Source organism: Choristoneura fumiferana, chromosome 12 (assembly GCF_025370935.1).
Source record: "Choristoneura fumiferana chromosome 12, NRCan_CFum_1, whole genome shotgun sequence".
Classification (NCBI taxonomy): Eukaryota; Metazoa; Arthropoda; class Insecta; order Lepidoptera; family Tortricidae; genus Choristoneura; species Choristoneura fumiferana.
In genome coordinates, this window is record NC_133483.1 from 644,623 (window position 1) to 663,386 (window position 18,764).

The 18,764-nt window shown below is 36.9% G+C and overlaps 1 long non-coding RNA gene and 1 other non-coding gene across 2 annotated transcripts in view; one reads left to right on the plus strand and one right to left on the minus strand.

Annotated features, from left to right (window-relative positions):
- Nucleotides 1-3,320: 3,320 nt before the first annotated feature.
- Nucleotides 3,321-18,764, plus strand: part of LOC141433744 (uncharacterized) — a 31,165-nt gene continuing 15,721 nt past the window's right edge. The window contains exons 1-2 of the long non-coding RNA XR_012451942.1: nucleotides 3,321-3,656; nucleotides 18,098-18,272. This is a non-coding gene — a long non-coding RNA (uncharacterized lncRNA). The remainder of the gene's footprint in view (nucleotides 3,657-18,097; nucleotides 18,273-18,764) is intronic.
- TRNAM-CAU (transfer RNA methionine (anticodon CAU)) lies at nucleotides 7,357-7,428 on the minus strand. Its single transcript has one exon. It is a non-coding gene; the product is annotated as a tRNA-Met (tRNA).

Sequence of the window (18,764 nt, forward strand, 5' to 3'; positions counted from 1 at the left end):
CTACTAGGAGGCCTCAAACTATACATGTAAACGACACAGTTATAACAATTAATTATTTATTATTATTATTATTATATATATATATATATATATATATATATATAAATATATATATATAATAATAATCAGATCTCGAAACGCTCCAATGATTTCAATGAAAATTTGGTAAGTATGTAGGGTTTTCGGGATGACAAATCGATCTAGCTTGGTCTTATCTCTGGGAAAACGCTTATTAAAGCAAAGCTCGATCGCCCAGGTACTACAGATTCAGGTACAGGTACAGGTTGTATTGCCGTACCCTATCAGGGCGTCACATGTATACCTAGTTTGTAATTTTCCATCCTAACGCTGTAATTGGACATACAATAAACAATTTTAGTACATTGTGTTAAGGCGGTAATAAGGAATTACGAACGAGAGTCTATTAGAAGTCTGAAGTCGAAGACTGAGGGCTTTAATGAGTCGATGTTCGTAATTCTAGTACCGCCCGTGCGACACAATGTTTTTCATCACATTTGCGAGTAAAATTTTATATTTGTAAAAGAAAAAATATAATTGTTCCAAATATTGGCGATACCTTAGGATGCGCTGTTGGCAGCGTCGCCCTCCCCCTCCCTCAGCATGTGCCTGAGCCGCGTGTGCATGTGGTCCTGCTGCTACGCCATGCGCAGCAGCATCAGTACGGGCACTGACTCATTTACCGACCTTGGGCTTCATGACAAGAAAATTTGTACGCGCAATGACTCCTTTACCGACCACGGGTTTCATGACAAGTACATTACGGTCGAGGTTTTATTTGGGGGTTGCAATCAAGGTAGCCTTCATGTTTTGACACTGTTTACGAGCAAGTGTGATGAAATTTTCTTGTCATGAAGCCCAAGGTCGGTAAATGAGTAAATGCCCGTACTGATGCTGCGGCGCGCGCTGCTGCAGGCCCACACGCACACGCGGCTCAGGCACATGCTGCGGAAGGGGAGGGTATGCAGCGCTGCCAAGAGCGCAGCCTAAGGTATCGCCAATATGGGAACAATTATATTTTTTCTTTTAGAAATAAAAAATTTACTCGCAAATGTGATGAAAAACATTGTATGTCGCACGGGCGGTACTAGGAATTATGAACATCGACTCATTAAAGCCCTCAGTCTTCGACTTCGGGCTTCTAATAGACTCTCGTTCGTAATTCCTTATTTACCGCCCTTAAGACACAATGTACTATTACTTCCTGTGAAATACCGTGACTGCATGATGATTCCTAGTTGATCGGCTGTAAAATTAATTCTCGATTAATCATTTCTCTAGAATTTTCCTTTGTTCCAGATGTGTTTAATCCAGTTTCAATTGCTCTTAGTGTTCGTCACATTCCTTAATTAGTCGATATAATGATCCAAGTAAATAATTATAACACATACTTATATATCTAAACACATTAGGAATTTAATTAATATCCTAATTATGTGTTATCTTGACGCAGTTTGCATCGGCAATTAGTCGTAAATAGCAACGAACCGGTTTAAAGCGGTTTGTTTATATCTAGTTGAACTAGCTTAGTTATTGCTAATAACGTTTATTTGTTGATAAACTTGTAAAAGCCTGAGTGAACACGTGTAAATAACACTTATAATTATAACTTAGTATAATAAAGAGTTGTTTGTGACGTGACTTTAGTGATTTTAGTGTAAAAAGACTGGATTTGGATTAAAATAACTGAAACAATTTACTTTGCTCACCCGCGACCTTGTGATACGTTTACGTTTATGCAAGAAATGTGTGTTCTTGCAGTTGCTCCACCTTCACATTGTAAAAACACAAACCCATCTACACGGTTGTGTTGCTCTGAAGATGAGCTCTGGTTGAGTTCGAAACGCTTCAGTGTAGTGTGGTGGTGATAGATGGATTTGTGTGATTTGTGTGTGTTCTTACAGTGTGGAGGTGGAGGAACTGCATGAACACACATTTCTTGCATAAAAGTAGCTATCATAAGGCTGCGGGTAAGCAAAGTAATTGTGTCAGTTCATGATATGGACCTCAGCAAAGTAACGCTTGGTCAATAAATTATGGATTGATAAAGTTTTAACATAAAATACCATCAGCCAAATAAGTGGTCTATCAATTTTTAATAAAGTTCCTATCAAATGAATATGTCGCTAAAGTCGAACTTTCAAGTTGACAGACACCTCTATTTGCATTATTGTTTTATGACATGCAAACGATTATGAGCTTTAGGGTGGTAGATCACATATTTGGCTGATGCTACATGTGTAAGAAATTCATAAGATCATATCAGATTGTAATATGATAATTGGATTGATAATTGGATTAAAAGAAGCGTAATAATGCTGAGTAATCATTTAATGTTACTCATTTAGATCAATTCCAACAGAAAAGAATTTCGTTTGTTTTTACTGAACGAAAAAAGTTGAGATTTTCAAAACTAATAACCGACTCTAACTGACATACGTAATATTGCTAACATGAAAAAAGAACTCGATCTGATTCCATATTACTTCCAAACGATGCGTAAACAAACTTTACTATTGCTGTCAAAATTATTTATTGTTTCGTCTTCAACCTTAGTAGCAATTAGACCTTTATAACAACGCTTTAAGTTCGAAACTGGCATGCGCAAGATTTGATAGATTTTTAACTTTTTGTTTGTAAATGTATCGCTTAAATTAATATTGTGTCGTGTTTTAAGACGAGCTCCATTATGTTAATACGAAGTTAACTGCAATTATGTGAGAGCATCATTCATTGTTCTTAATGAGGTATAAAAATTAAAATGTTTTGGTGCTTGGTTCCGTATTGGATGAATCCTTTCTGTCATGTTTTTTGTGGCCAGTACTTTTGTTTTGTTTATGAAATTGCCACGTGAAAAAAAAACTTGGGTTTTATACTATAGGCAAGTAAGTAATGATGCTAGTAGGTACATAAGATAGATTCGAGTTAAGTAGTCGTTATTTATTTTATTATAATGCTCATTTTCCTTCGTATTTCACCAAATTGAAATAATCCTTACCGAAGAAATTTGAAGTTGAGGACATCGAGAGGGCCTTTGCCCAGCAGTGGGATGATGTATACCTAGTTAAAAAAGTAAGTTTATCGATTGAAGCTTGGCTTTCGCGGGCTAGTTACCGAAGACGCAAAAAATCCATACCGAAACGCGCTCCGCATTCAAATCAGACACCCGGTTGCTTTATTACGTCGATATGTAAATTTTGTACAGCGTCACTACCCTTATAAAGACCCTGTTTGAATTGAAAATTTAGTTGAACGAGCGAGAGTAAGCCGAGTTCAGCCAGTGTGGCTACGTCTTTCAGCCAATTCGCTGCTTTTCAACGCCACGCCGTGAAAAAAAAGTAAAAAAGCCACCAAAAATACTAAAAAAAAACACTGGCAACTCGAGTTACAAAATCAACACAAGATGTCTATTCCAAAATCAAAACACTCGCTGGATTCGAATGTACGGCATTCTAATTTTAAAAACGGAAGGAAAAAGCGCGCGAAACAGAACGTTGTTTATCATAGCGTGTTTGTTTTCAAATAAGCAGTGATGCACGATAAAGAGTGACGAGTGGCGTGTCACGTGGTGTTCCGATCTGTCAAAATGACAGAGCGAGAGCCATAGAGCGGGACGACATCGCGTGCAGCCATTTTGAGTAAGTAAACAGGCTTAATAACTGCATGATTTTTCTACGACCATTTTAATATAGGAGGTATTTGTTTGGAAGCCATATTTTATTCTGAATGACCTCATCAGGGTCGGAATGGTGGGAATGCGTCATACACTACGTGACATGCCGTGCGGCCTTTGTGTTGGTTATTAGACTTAGTTTAGATATCCATATAATTTTACCCTTACTTTGAGTTATAGCATCCTACTAATTACACAGGCGTTTTGTTTATTAGTTTATTATTCGGAGACGTCACCATAAAGAACCCTGTGAAGTATCAAGGTAAATGAATGTCGCTGGATGTTTGTGTGAGTGAGAGGTCATGTTGACATGTTGTACCTAACTTTAAAGATATTTCAGTGATATTTCACGTTCTTTATATTTCGCGGTGGATGCGAAAAGCACAAGACTAGTCTGAGTGGAGAGCCTTGGGGGAGGCCTATGTCCAGTGGACGTCTTTCGGCTGACATGATGATGACATATTTTGACGTTTTTTGGGTTCTATATCCTCAATTGGAAAAAACGGGACCTATAGCATTATTTTGTCCGTTCTTTCATTTACGTTTTGTTGTTCGTTCGTCCGTCCGTTCGTCAAGACCCTTTTGCTCAGGAACGCGTGGAGGTATCAAGCTGAAGTAAATATCAAATTTTAATACTCAAATTAGTCATTAGAAAAGTTTGTCATTACATTAGAGAGAGAGAGAGAGAGAGAGAGAGAGAGAGACATATTCGTTATACATAAAAAAAACACGTTAGTAAGAAATAATAGTTAAAAAAACATCGAAATATTATAAATGGGGCCCACTCATTAGAAAGAGTATTTTCATAAAAATTGCTGGGGAATCCAAAACTGTTATGTATGGTACCAGTTCCAGTTGTCCTAGAAAATTAGTTATGTAAGAAACCAATAAGAAAAGTTTTTTTTGCTCTCTATGTCAGAAACCAATCTAAAATGAACCACACTAAGTACGTTCATTTTGTTTAGAAGAGAAATTTGCACGGAAACCTTGGCAGATTTTTTTTAATTTAGAAGCGCATCTAGAGACGTAACCTATGATCGCCGATCGTATAACTTTAAAAAAAAGGTCCAAAGGCAACCAGTTCTCTACAAACCGAATATTACCTCTCATCACTAAGTAACTTTTAGTAATCAAAATTAATAAACCTCTCTGAGTAAAGGGTGGTTCCGTACCGCAGACCGTAGCGAACGGAGGAGACCCTCGGAGGGGGATTAAACATAGACCGACATTAACTGGTCGTCACTTCACTGCAATTAAAAGGGTACTGAAATGCTGGGCCATTAGTCATTCAGTGTATTAATATTTCGTTGAGTTTGCTCGTAAAATCCACGTTCTGAAAGTGTATTTTCTCTGTAAGTGCACTTTTTGCAAAATGTACACTCCCAAAATATACACTTTTCCAATTAGGGCATTTTATTTACCATACCCAGGACCTTTCATAGGTACTTGGTCTAAATCGATTCAGGCGTTATTGCATGATTGTGAACAGTAACAAACTTTCTCGTTTGATTATGAAAGGAATCTAAACTAAAATAAACTAAAAGGGAAAAAAATAAGTCTAGTTGTCTCAAACTTTAGCCACCTAGATTTCAAAATCGTGACCAGCTCAGAAATTCTTAGTAATGGGTCAAATTTTACACATGTCTTATCTAAGAGCCTTATTATGACAGACAGACTGAAAACGAGACGAAGAGCTTAGCAACATTAGGTACCTACTATGATTACACTAGTCATCCTTCGGGTACAGAACCCTAAAAAAACGGAATGTAAATAACAATTAAAATATTCTTTTTTTATTTTAAATAAGGCATGCACACTAATCTATCTATTTTCACCAACTCGCACTACGAAACTTCATTACCTCCCCTCACTTTATGTAAATGGCAATTTAAAACCACTTGTTATCTAGTTAGCTCCAAAAAATACCTAACCTCCCCTATTAGCCTTCGGCTGCCAACTTGCCGTAAATAATCAATAGCAATTGACAAACGAAGCATTCGACTGACAAATTCTAGTTTCAAATGCAACAAAAGAGCGTTGCCAACTTAACAAATTTTGATAAAGCGGTCGCCACACCGAACGTGGCCTTATCCTAGGGTCTGTACTGACTTTGACGCGTTTTAGGAATGGTTGTGTTAGGGTGGTTTTCGCGATATGGTTTGGATGATGCCGGAGGTGCGTAATAGGGCTCTTGTTATGTTAATAGGTGCCCTGAGGCTGTGGGTGTAGGGGTGCATGTGCATAGCTTCGTTAAGGGCTTGACACATGGCAAAGGGCACTTTGTTAGCGAAGGCAGTACGGAAAAAAACATTTTTTTTTAAATGTACTTTTATTTAATTTATAGTTAACGATAAAAAATACTCCTGGCTGAATATTTTTTTTAAGCTAATTGTATTGTTTACTCAATAATTTTTCATTATTTTGCCATTAAATATTAACGTCACAGACTCACACAGACTTCCAACGCAACATACTCAAACTAATCCAAACAAAGCTACCAACACAACAATAACAAATTTAAAAAAACACACCGCCACGTGCGTCAAATTATCAATATCCCATGAAAAAGCATAACATGCCTCTTGTTTGTGGCTGCTAAAAACACAACTCTGTTTTGATTGGGAGGATAAAATGCCCAGGCTGGTTAAAGATGCTGGCTAGAAACAAAGCTTATAACTTTTATCGAACAAAAAGAATTAGAGGCGTAATTTTAAATTTGGAAGGCGTATTTTGTAAAATTTAAAACTTTTTGACATTTATGATATTATTATTGATATCGATGTAGAGATTTTTTTTTACTTGATGCTAAATTAATTCACTCATTGATATAAATAATAACAAAAAATATAAACAAACTAAAAAAAAAAAATACGGAATACGGGATACCTGGCCCTATACCACGAAGTGCAAAACTCGAACTTCGTATGTTACCGTCCCGCTGACGCTTATGTAATTTAATACGCGAGTGAAAGGGACGGTGCGATACGAACTTCGATTTGCGATTTTCGTAGTAGCCCCTCTGACTACGGAATCTTGTTTCATCAAAAATTACTTACCTAAATCCTTTAATTTACTCAATCTTATAATCTAGCGATCGTTCAATACTGATAGATTTTTTCCATTTATTTACTGTCTAAATAACACGTCAGTATTTTATTCTGTGAACATTACGTCACAAAAAGGGCCCACTGTTCAGGACACTCCATATAAATAATAAGCAATTAAAATAATTTACCATGATAAGGTTCTATGGTGGTACAGTCAGGATCAAAAGTACACTTTCGTACTTTGTCGTTTTACAGCCACGTACTAAACGCCATGCAAGAGCAAGATTGTCAATGTGTCAATGCGACAGAGTAAAAAAGTGATATTTGACTTTTTATGCTGACTGTACCTACTACTTTACTTTTAAGTACATACTTTCAATCAATAACAATAGGTTCCTATCGTGAGAAAATTTTAATGAAGTATCTAATGAATGAATGAGTCGAATACCAAAAACTTGTACATACTAAATAGTTTAAGAAAATAATTTTAAAAAATCCATAAATAAAATTTAGGTGAAAATACCTTATAACGTAAATTTAATATTATTATACAATGTAACTTATGTAAACATAAAAAATAAATATTATAAAACTAAAAAAAAAATACAAAAAGGTGGTTAGCAGAGCGTGGTTTCGATCCACGGACCTCTGGGTTATGGGCCCAGCACGCTTCCACTGCGCCACTCTGCTCATGACTGTGACGGCGAAATACCGCTACACACTCCGTGAGCGATAAAGCGAGCTAGTGATGACGTGCGTTCGGTTAAATTTAGGTATCGATGATTCATGACTTTGCATTTTGTTACGATTAAATTATAAATAGGCGTTAGTATTAGAAATCAGACGCATTTTTAATGTGCCTTATTTACATTACAATTAGGGTGATTTTAATAACAATTTTAATTTTCTTGTAGGTATTTTTTTAATGTAGCTATTGTAGGAAAGAAAAAATTGCCGTAACAATTTAAAAAAAGTTCCTTTTATAGTATGTACCTTTTTTTCTCTTTTTTATTCGACTGGATGGCAAACGAATTTATTATTATTAGACATTTCAAGTTCTCACGCGCAATAATTGGCAATAAATCAAATTCACAAATCCAATATACTATTACTCAAGTGTTTAGAAACCTCTCGAACACAAGTAGCTGGTACAAGTACCAAGCCGGTATCGGTAGCCTGGAGGCGTACTCTGTATTGAGTAGCCATTGAAAACTACAGTTGTCAAGTACTTAGTAGTCAAGTACTTGAATGTTAGCTAATAATAAATTCATTGGTAAGTTTTTGGAGGTTGGCTGGCGTTGCTAAATTTTATTAAACATGATAGTTGGGAAACTTTGAATTATACCTAAATATATAGTCAAGTAGTGTCCATCTTAGAATGTTTAATATCTCAGTAACTATGCGCCGTTAATAGGACTTCATAAATATAAAAAATTGTTCTATGATAACGAAACTATCATTTCTATTCAATGATTAGATACTCTGTACATTTTATAGTAGGCGTTTACGGTAAACAAAAAAAAATTGGTTAACGGTTTAGTTTAGACTTCTTACCTTTTCTATACTACTTAAGTAATAATAAAGAGGGAGACTTTGTTTGTTTTCTTGTTTGTATGTCGAGGTTTATCTTTGGAACTAGTGAATTGATTTAAAAAAATCTCCGGTTGATACAAAGCTACACTATTACAGATTAATGAAAAAAAACTTGTTACTCCTAAGACTTTCCAATTTGTACTTTTTTTAGTTTATTTTAAATATTTTTTTCTTAATGAAATGGTATAATATCCTAATCCTAACCAACGAAAAGTTGGAAAACCCCCGACTCTGTCACTTCAAAGTTCAATATCTCAAAAACGGCTAAGATCAACATATCTAAGAACCATATCTAGAAAACCTGATTTCAAATAAAAATAAACCGCATTCAAATCGGTCCACAGTGCCACAGACAGACACACACACACGGACACACATAGCGGTGAAACTTATAACACACCTCTTTTTGCGTCGGCGGTTAAAAAATCGCATCAAATTGAGTTGTATTACTTTTTTACTGTAATTAAGTAGGTAGGTATAATTAGCAACGAAACGTATCGCAACAAAAATACTTTACAGTTACGTAAGTACCACCTAATTCAATGTACCACTTCTTCACTACTAATAAACATCATAACCAGCATCGCTATCCTAACGCTACTCATTAGCACCGAACATGTGGCATCGAATAAAATGTCACATTATCCCTAATACCGGAGCATTAACAAATATGGCATATCATAGGGCTGGCAGCCATGGCACTTGCGACAATGACCCACGGGGAGTCCGCTGAGGCCAATAAAATGGTACAAAGGCACCCTGCGGTGACCCTAGCGTTCTTTATGGTGTTAAACTTAATCTTTCTCAGCGAGGGTGTCGGATATTGCTTCAGAATGTGAACCCTTTAGAGGCTGGAGTTTAATAAGATAGGAGATATATAGTCGATTTGACGTAGGTGATGATGTTTAGCAAAGTCTTATGGGCAAACGATTTATGTCTTGGCTTTGTGTCAAAATAGCTACTATGTGTCGATTCTACTCGTTTACTTGAGCCAGTTAGATTTAAAGTAACATTTATATCATTCAACATTCAGCATATACAGTCGAATGCAAAAATATATGTACAGCCATATCGTCAAAATATGTATACATACATCGACCTTATGTTTAGTGGCATAAAGATTATAGATATTTTTACGTCTTGGTAACGTATATCTAATACCTTTAAACGAGCAATTCTATTATTATATTATTTCGGGATCTCGGAAACGGCTCCAACGATTTCGATGAAATTTGGTATGTAGGATTTTTCGAGGATGAAAAATCGATCTAGCTTGGTCTTATCTCTGCGAAAATGCTTGTTACCGAGATTCAGCCCGAGCAAAGCTCGGTCGCCCAGCTACTAATGTATCAATTACGCCCTTGACCGGCTATAGGCTTCATAGACGACAAAGACGTGCCCTTCTCTTCTTTGACACAAGTCAACATTAAGTATTTAAGTTTCTAATTTATAACTATTTAGGAATATTGCTGCGTAATCATAGGATAATTTTGACACAAAATCCTTGTAAAGACTTTTCTTCGGAATTTCGGATCAAATATAGTTACAGCTAAATAAACAATCACAGTTAAATATATCATGGAAAATTTTCCTAACTAACTCCACCACCTGCAAATAATATTTTTTTCTTCAATATGTCACACAGACGCTCATGATGAACAACTGTCAAAACTCATTTTTTTTCTGAAATATTTTAAGTAAAGTTGTCAAGCCCCACCATTTGCTTGCTTAATAAAAACTGTCCCCGAACCCCACGCAAGGGCTCAAAAGGGCTCCACACGACCCATAAACCAAAATTAAAAGTTTTCGATACATTGCGCTCTCACAATAAAACCATTCCGGTGCTGACTAAATACTCCGCATTAAGGTGTCGTTAGTCAAATGACACAACTTCCCGACCGATCAATCATAAGCCAATTAAAGGAGAACCCCAAATTCCAACTTTAAATACAACAGGGTAAGTTTCAAATTTATGTAGATGGTTATGGGCAGTTATGTCGTTTTGTATAACGCGTATGACGATAAAAAATCTTTATGAATGGGGTTTGCGTGTGACGATGTTGCCCTACTTTAATAAATTATTTCAGCAATTTTGCGAATTGTTTTATTAACGTCTTTCATATTCTTTCTACCTATTTGCCGCAAGAAAGTTAGGTTAAAATGATCATTCTGTCTTCGTTTGCTTCACGCTGAGTCAGGATCTTTTCATTCAGTCAGTTCGTAAATGTATTTCAGATTTGTTCTAAAAACAGAACCACAATCGTTACATTGCAAATATGCTTTATTTTATTCCCCATGTCCCTTCCATCATTCATAATAGTGGTCGTCATCAAAAGGGACGTTTAACAAATGATACGACGTACTTCTATTGTTAAACCTTTTGTTATTTTGCTTTTACTTTTTATATGCCAGTCATAAAGTGTAGTAACAACACCAACATATTTTGCATTTTGAACTTTATCGCCGGGAAGTTTATTATCATATTTGTAGCGGCTCATATCTCGATAGCCGAGTTTTATTCTCACATCGTTCGTAACTTGTATAGCTAATAAGTCACATGTGTATAATTATTATTTTATTGCCCAGTATTCGAATGCAAGTCATGCACGTTTATGTTTGGGTGCTGTCTCTCGACTTTTTGCTTTCATTTTACTTTTCATCGCAGACACATTGTTTTGTCGAAGGCGTAGGATGTATTTTATCCTTCTTGGTAATAGTATGATCATATTTTAAGTGCCGTATTCAATTTGCACCTTATGTTTAAGTGGCAAGAGTTCGTTCGCGTCGTATAACGTTTTATTGTCAATGATTTTTCTTAAGTTGACATTGAGGGCTATCAGCGCTCGCACCGTGTAATTAGAACCGCATAAAGAAGAAGAATAAAGATTATACGTTACGTTAGTACAAAGGCTTGAACGAGACGCCAAATAAAATCTCATTGAGCTGTTTACACATTTTGAATTCAAATTTATGCACTCTGTTGTGCGGCGGGACTTGTTGCTCGAACTTACGACTGACGATATTCTCGCGCGCGGGCCAATGTTTTATGTATTGAAAAATGTAAATATATAGGTGATAAAGTTTACGTCAGGGGCTATAAATATGAATAACATCGCATCAAATCCTAACGGGTATCACCTGGGATATAAATATCTCTTATTTTATTGCATTCGCTGTCTATCGGGATTGGATGGAGCTTGTACACGGCTAGATTATCGACCTCTGAGCAAGTCGAAACTAAGAGTGATAAATGTCGTTGTATTGTATGTGTTCCCTTTATGTGAGCTGCATGCGACTCTAAAGCACTTGTCTAAATTGTCCCTGCTAAGACGGGGTTCCACGCTGCAAGCACGTATGGAGCTTTTTAGCGTTATCTCAATCAATATATCTGTTCAGTCAATCCGGCAATGTTTTACTGCGTGCGACTAGTTTTGTTGGTGCAGTTAGTTCCATTGATACGATCGACACGTGGCCATTGTGGCACTAGGCCGGCACTAGCCCCGCTCCCAGGCTTGGCACGTGCACTTCATTATTTTCGCGCCAAAATGTTCCTCCAACGCTTTGTTAGGAGATTAGGCGTGAGCGAGATAGGGTGGCTGCTGGTTTCTGATTTTACTAACTTTTTGGAAATACGAATGCTATAAAATGACGTGTTTATGTTTCAGATTGTATCTTTACTAAAATGTACACGTTTTATTATATTTTTCAATATTGCAAGTTCTTTGGGTTATACGTTTACCATAAATCTTTCTAAGGTGAAAATAGTGCAGCTCCGAAACAATAGTAACAAAGAACAGCAATAAAAACAAACTAAAAGCTATTCAAAGTATTAGTCCAACACATGTAAAAATAATAGTTCCCGGGTGTCAACATATTCGTTTACCGGCGGCGTATCACTGGCCTTGTTTTACGTCCCCTATTAATCACCCCTGCACAAAAATATTGAAACACAGACGGCGGTGCCATTGTGACGTTACCGGTGGGCGTTGCTGGCCATATTTATTATTTTTGTCACCATTGTATTGTTGTGTGCGATGGGATTATAGCCAGTATTTAGATGAAATTGGGGATAAGGTCTGCTAATCTCGCTTTCGGGCTATTGTGGTCGATATCGATTTTTTAAACAACGGCGCAGCACTAGTGGTGTAAGGTTGACCGATTGTTCATTTTGTACTGATTGTTGCACTAATCTTATTATTATTGTCATTTTACCATACCTACGATTTTTAAGGAAATTAATGTAAACTTTCGATCCCAAATCTTATTTGTTGGATGTTCTGTGATTCTATTTTGTAAGTACTTATTCAAAAATGCTTCTGAGCCAAGTCTCTCAATTATAAAAAAAAAAAAAAAACTGAACTATTTTTCCATTGCAAGTTTTTTTTTATTTGCGATGTTCGGTGTATGTACTTTTAGTCTTCATATATCACAACTTCGCAAGTCAAATTTCACGCAGGTAGGTTGTTCTTAATAGTACAGTTATGTAAATGCAAGTACAGTCAACAAAGAGCACAATCGTCAAAGAGCTATGTTTAAGAACCAAATTTGTCGATAATTTTGTTTCGGCTGCCGTGGTTTAGTAATGTTTTTCAGCTAGATAAAAGACGTACACAGAGTCATCCTTCTTTTACTAGTAAGTGGCAACCCTGGGCGGCTGCGTAGGCGCAGACATGCATGCTTATGACTTACAAAGTTTATAGCATCGAACAGTAATCTCTCTGACAAGAGTTTTGTCTCGGCCTGCCCATTTCATTGAGGATAAGCATTGTAGTATCGAACGAGGTGCCAAGTATTGTATTAGTTATAGTTATGTAGCATCATAATCATTGATAACTATCAATTCGCATGATCTGAGACTATCCTCTGATGCTGCGAAAGATATGGACGATTGTGCACACACACATCACTCGAGTAAAAAAAAAAATAAAGTAACCTATTCTAGTTATGGTGGCCTATTGGTTTGACCTTATGGCCTTTCAAGCAGGATCGTTTGTTCGACCACCTCTGAGTTTTTGGAAATTCATGTGCAAAATGAAATTCGAAATTTACCGCGAGCATTACGGTGAAGGAAAATATCGTCAAAAGCCTGCACTCTCCTGCAAAGAACTGTACTCTGGACTTTGTGTGTGTGTGTGTGTGTGTGTGTGTGTGTGTGTGTGTGTGTGTGTGTGTGTGTGTGTAACGTTTCCAATCCGCATTATAGGCCCAAGCACCGTCATTCGAAGAGTCTGTACCTGCAGTGGGACATATAGGCCAAGATAATGAATGAATTAGTGTTTAAACTATACCATTTGATATCTAACAATGGTAAGTAAGGTAATTTCTATCTTTGCCTGTTCCTAACCCTCACTGCGGCCCCGTATGTCCGATGTGTTTGTTTATACGACTAATAAGTTTTATTTTTAACTAGTTTTCCCGCGGCTTCGCACGCGTTAACTATTCGATCTGGTACGATTGAAATTCTGGGATCTTAAAAAAATCACCTGGGAATTCTCAAAATTTATATCATGGTCTTCATTGAGGTTGTGTTAAGAACAACTGTCCAAATTTAAGACCCTTAACCCAGCGGTTGAAATTTCAAGATTTTATTCTCCTGTCCCGTGGGAATATAGGGATAAAAGTAGCCTATGTGTTATTCCAGACGTCCAGCTACCTACATACTCTAAGCCTAATGGTTGTTATTTCGAGATTTTATCCCTATCCCGTGGGAATATCGGACATGTCCGATTTTTTTCGTTTATACAACTAATGAGTTTTTTTTAACACTTTTTATATCCCAAAGAGGTCCCATTCGTAAGTATTCGAAGGCTGGTATACCCTAGTCAGCTTTGTCCATCAATGATTATCATCAGCACACCCCGAGTCTCTATCAACCACATCATCCTCACGCTCTAACAGCCAATAAGAGCCCAAAAGTCCAATCCAAGTTCATAGCTATAAGATAACCCTGTTACGATGCACTAGTTGGTTTATTTTGGCCCGAGACTTGAATTTGTAATTAAGACCGATGTTCTATGATCGCAATGCGGCAGTTATCATTGAAGGGAATTGGATTTGGTATTAACCACACTATTTAGTGACTGATATTATCATTTAAAAATTAATATTTAGTTGTATCACAATTGCCTTCTGTAGCTTCATATTTATTCATCCTTTTCGTCCATTCTTGTTTTGAGTTTTACGTGTTGGTTATTAAAGAAACCTTACCGAACTTCACGTAAAACAATCTGTACTTAATAGTTTTACCTAAAATTATATAATATTAAATGAATTATTGATTATCATTAAATATTTCATCCATTTTTATTTTTAGAGTTTATATATTTTGGCATACTCCGTTGCCTTATCCAGCTACTTATTCCTTTGCTTTTTATTTATCAAAGCTTATAAATTCCAAAGATAAGACATTTTGTATGATTATTATACCCAAGTGCCTTACTTCCTTGTTAAATCAAACTATCCCGGCACCTCCACCATAATTCACGTACGGAAACCGATTTTTAATTATAGCCCTAGAAAGAAAAATCATTATTTCCCGGATTGTTTTGGTAGGGCTGCGAGGGCCGGCAATCAATACAGGGCCGCACGCCCGCAGAATACTAAACAGGTACTGCGTCTGACGCCTGCATCCCGGGAAAAAAATGTTTCGATATTTTCAGTTTCGAATGTTGAGAGGAACAGGCTTTCTCCCCTCTTTCTAACGTGTGAGTGATTCTTCGGTTGTTTTACTAGAATTCATTTGAATATTCTGTTTGACATTGCAGAGCAGGTGTGACTATTACAGGACCATATTTTAATCCTATTGTTTTTATTCTATGCAAATAAATTTTTACTTTGCCGTTCAATGCCTTTTTTTCCATTTTCGCTTCATGGAGTTTGTCGTGTCATCAAGTCAAATTACTTAGTACAACCCAAAATTAAAAATGTTAGTAATTCCATGGAAAATACTTAAACTTGTTCATCTACCGATACTGAATTACACGTTAAATTTTATCAAAATTTGGATGATGACTAAAAACATTTGTATTAAGCAGATTGTAAAGAATAATATGCCACAAAAATGTATCTGAGATCGGCAATTAGATTGTAAGGCGAGACTGATTTCTTCATAAACCTTGTAAACGTTACTGTCCGCCCTTCCTTTTCATCACTGACCGACCACCAATTCCGCCACGCTTGCTTTCCGCAACTCAAATTAATAACCCCCTCTAATAACTTATCGGAAGCTCCAATATCTTAAACCAACCCGTTCCTGCAAACACTCGTCTGGAGAGCCAATCCAATCATCTCAAACAGTAACTATCAGAGATAACAATACTCGAACAACCCGGGAGAATACGTCCAAATCAACTTAACGTTTCGTTTTCAGGGCGCCCTTGTTGACTTTTGACGTTCCGACGTTGGCAATGTTATCTTAGTTTACTTAATCAGCCAGCCGATTCGGCGGTCTCCTGGGCCCCCTAACCGGTTCAGTCGAGACCCCTTGTGAAGGGTTTCTTCATAACGTTATTCCTTATCTTTTTAATTATGGCGCAGACCGTGCGATCATCTGTTTTAATTTACGGAACGTCCGCAGGGAGCGCGTGAGGTGATAGGTGGAACGATAGGTGTTATTAATTGTGGACATTTATAATCTCGAGTATTGTTTTACTTAGGAAGCTGTTAGAATCAGCGTTGCACGCTTTCAAATTTAGAATTTCCTTAGATTCAGCCAGCTTGACTTTTAATGGTAGTAACACAGTACCTATACGGGTATCAATGTCGATACTCAAAGTTATACTAGCATGCCTCGTTAATATAATTATAGTCTTGTTCATAATTTTTAGTTAATTAAGTATTCTAGTGCTAGCAACAACGACCGTTGAATTTCGCTAATGGGAATAGAATAAACATCTACCGGATTACGGAACCTATCTTTTACCAGGAAGTTGAAAAATGAGAACATAATTATAGGAATTTAAATTAAAATTTTGTCTATAGATTTTTTAATAAAATTTTAACAGTAATGGCCGAGCTTAGCAAAGAAACTACGCGCTTGAGAAGTAACCATGTTTTTCAAAACCACAGCTAGACATTTTATAACGTCCATCTCCGCAACCAACAATTCATTCCCTCTCTGACAGCCGGCAAACCCTCAAATCTGGTGTCAAACTACATCCCATCTGTCACTCCGGTGCCATAAAAACTTAATAAGCGATCTGTCACCATAAAATACCCATTAAAAAGCCGTCGGTCGCATTTAAAAATGCATCAAGAAACAAAATCGCAACATAATTACCAAGAGACTTCGCGGATCGGATTTCAGTAGGGTAAGTGAGAAATATGACGGCTATGTAGGTATACTAGTGCAAATCAAAAACCCTGCCCCTAACACTTCAAATTTGATATGTATGCAAATATTTACTATCGAAGCACATAACAGGTACATAACCGACCCCATTCACGGATGAGCGGATGAGTGACTCCTAACGAATCATTCGGCGGTGTTTGCGTACGTACAGGTACGGGTATAGTACGGAGGGTATGGGTACGTACGGGGGCTCAATTTGAAATTTGCACGGGTCTGAACCAATCCTGGGAGGGCGTTAATTGCGTTCTTGTCTACGGTTATGAATTACGACTGAGTGAGTTTTGGTTATTGTCGGGAGCGAGTTTTGCATGAGCCCCGTGATTATTTTGGTTAACGCTCGTTTATTGTGCTATTTCTGTTTATATTTAGATGTTTATAAATCTTGCGAGATTTGTATCAGATTTAATAAACTACGATTTAACAGAAATAATAAATTGCGTAGTGTTCAAATATCATATAACAACAAAAACATTTACAGAAGTAAAAAAAGTTAGTTGACATGAAAAAGGGCCAAGTTGGACTCGCTTAGCGAGGGTCCCAAAAATATTTGAAATAATGATGACCTTGCATAAACAGTAAAACAAAAACAACATTTACTTTATACCGTTAGACTCTTACTGACAAAAACTCCCACCAAAAACTAACCGAATCGGTTTTAACCAAAACAAAAACCGATCAACGAAACAAGTGTCAAATCAAACGTTTTGCATAGCAAAGGAAGTGTTTAAATAAAGCTGTAATAGTACCGCTGCCGATACGGCGCGGGCCTTTGGGACCACGGACGCAGGCGGGGGGTTACGTGAGGGAATTAGTTTATGCACCTTTTGTTTCGCAAAAAATATTCTCTAGCTGATGCCTGCGGCTTCGCTTGCATTAAATTAGATTATTACTTAAGAATACTTAAAATACTCAAACTATTACTTAAGTTAATTTTATTTTACATTCTATTTCTTTTTTCGGGACAGAAGTTGTTTCTAACATGCCTTTGTCTACCTGTAGCAAAATTGTACGTTAATCAGCTAAGTACATTTTAATCGATTATTTAGAATACAAAATGAAAAATATATAAAAATATGCTGTATTTATCTCTTTCATCACTCAGAGTTTGAGATTCACATGCTTAAACGTATGGACACAGAACGACAGTAAAAATGTTAATTTTGGTATTGTAGCGGCAATAGAAAGAAAGACAATGAAACCATGTAACAGACAAGCGGATCGCGTAGCAATAGGGTTCCGATCCTCACACTTCGACTACGAAACTCTAATGTAACTATAGTCACTACTACTATACTACAGACTATAAAGAGTCAGTGTATTGTATGTCACGCCAATATTCTACGTAAAACTACGAACCTGTAACATACAAACTCAAAACACGGTATAACTTAAGCGTCCCGGTATTTTATTTCACAGCCGTTCAACCCTCAACTGCGCGGGCCGATCAGGCCCCAGGGACGGCGGGATTAAAAGCTCCCAACACCCTGCTAATGCCGGCTATCCACTGGAGTAGAGGAAGATGGAAGATACCAGGGGACTAAGATATGGAAGATCCGTAGATTTCATAGTGAAGATTGCTTAGAGGGATGGTGTAAGTAACCAGTGACAGAACGCAACCTGCTGTCGGAAACTCTTGTGTTTTGTGTTTCTTTCTTCACACGCTAATATTTTTACTCGTTTTGTTTTATCGAAAATACAAACTGAGACATGGATGCACAGAAAAACCAGAAAAAGAGACCAGCGCTGGGAATCGAACCCAGGTCCTCAGCAATCCGTGCGGGATGCTATAACCCCTACACCACCGCTGGACAGGATTCTAGACACAAATTTATCCTATGCATACATATCTCAGGTTGCTTCTTTCTACTACGCTACTTAAGCAGCAGCACTAGCAACATTCTATGTTTCGCTCTCATCGAGAGACGTCACATTCTTTCGGAACTAACCGCTCACCCAGACAAGAGATGTCGCTACTAAGCAATCAAATTATGATTGATCGAAATTATTCGATATGGTTTTCACGGGATACCCGTAAAAGTAACAAATTGAAATAAAAATACAAAAAGACTAAAAAACCAATCAT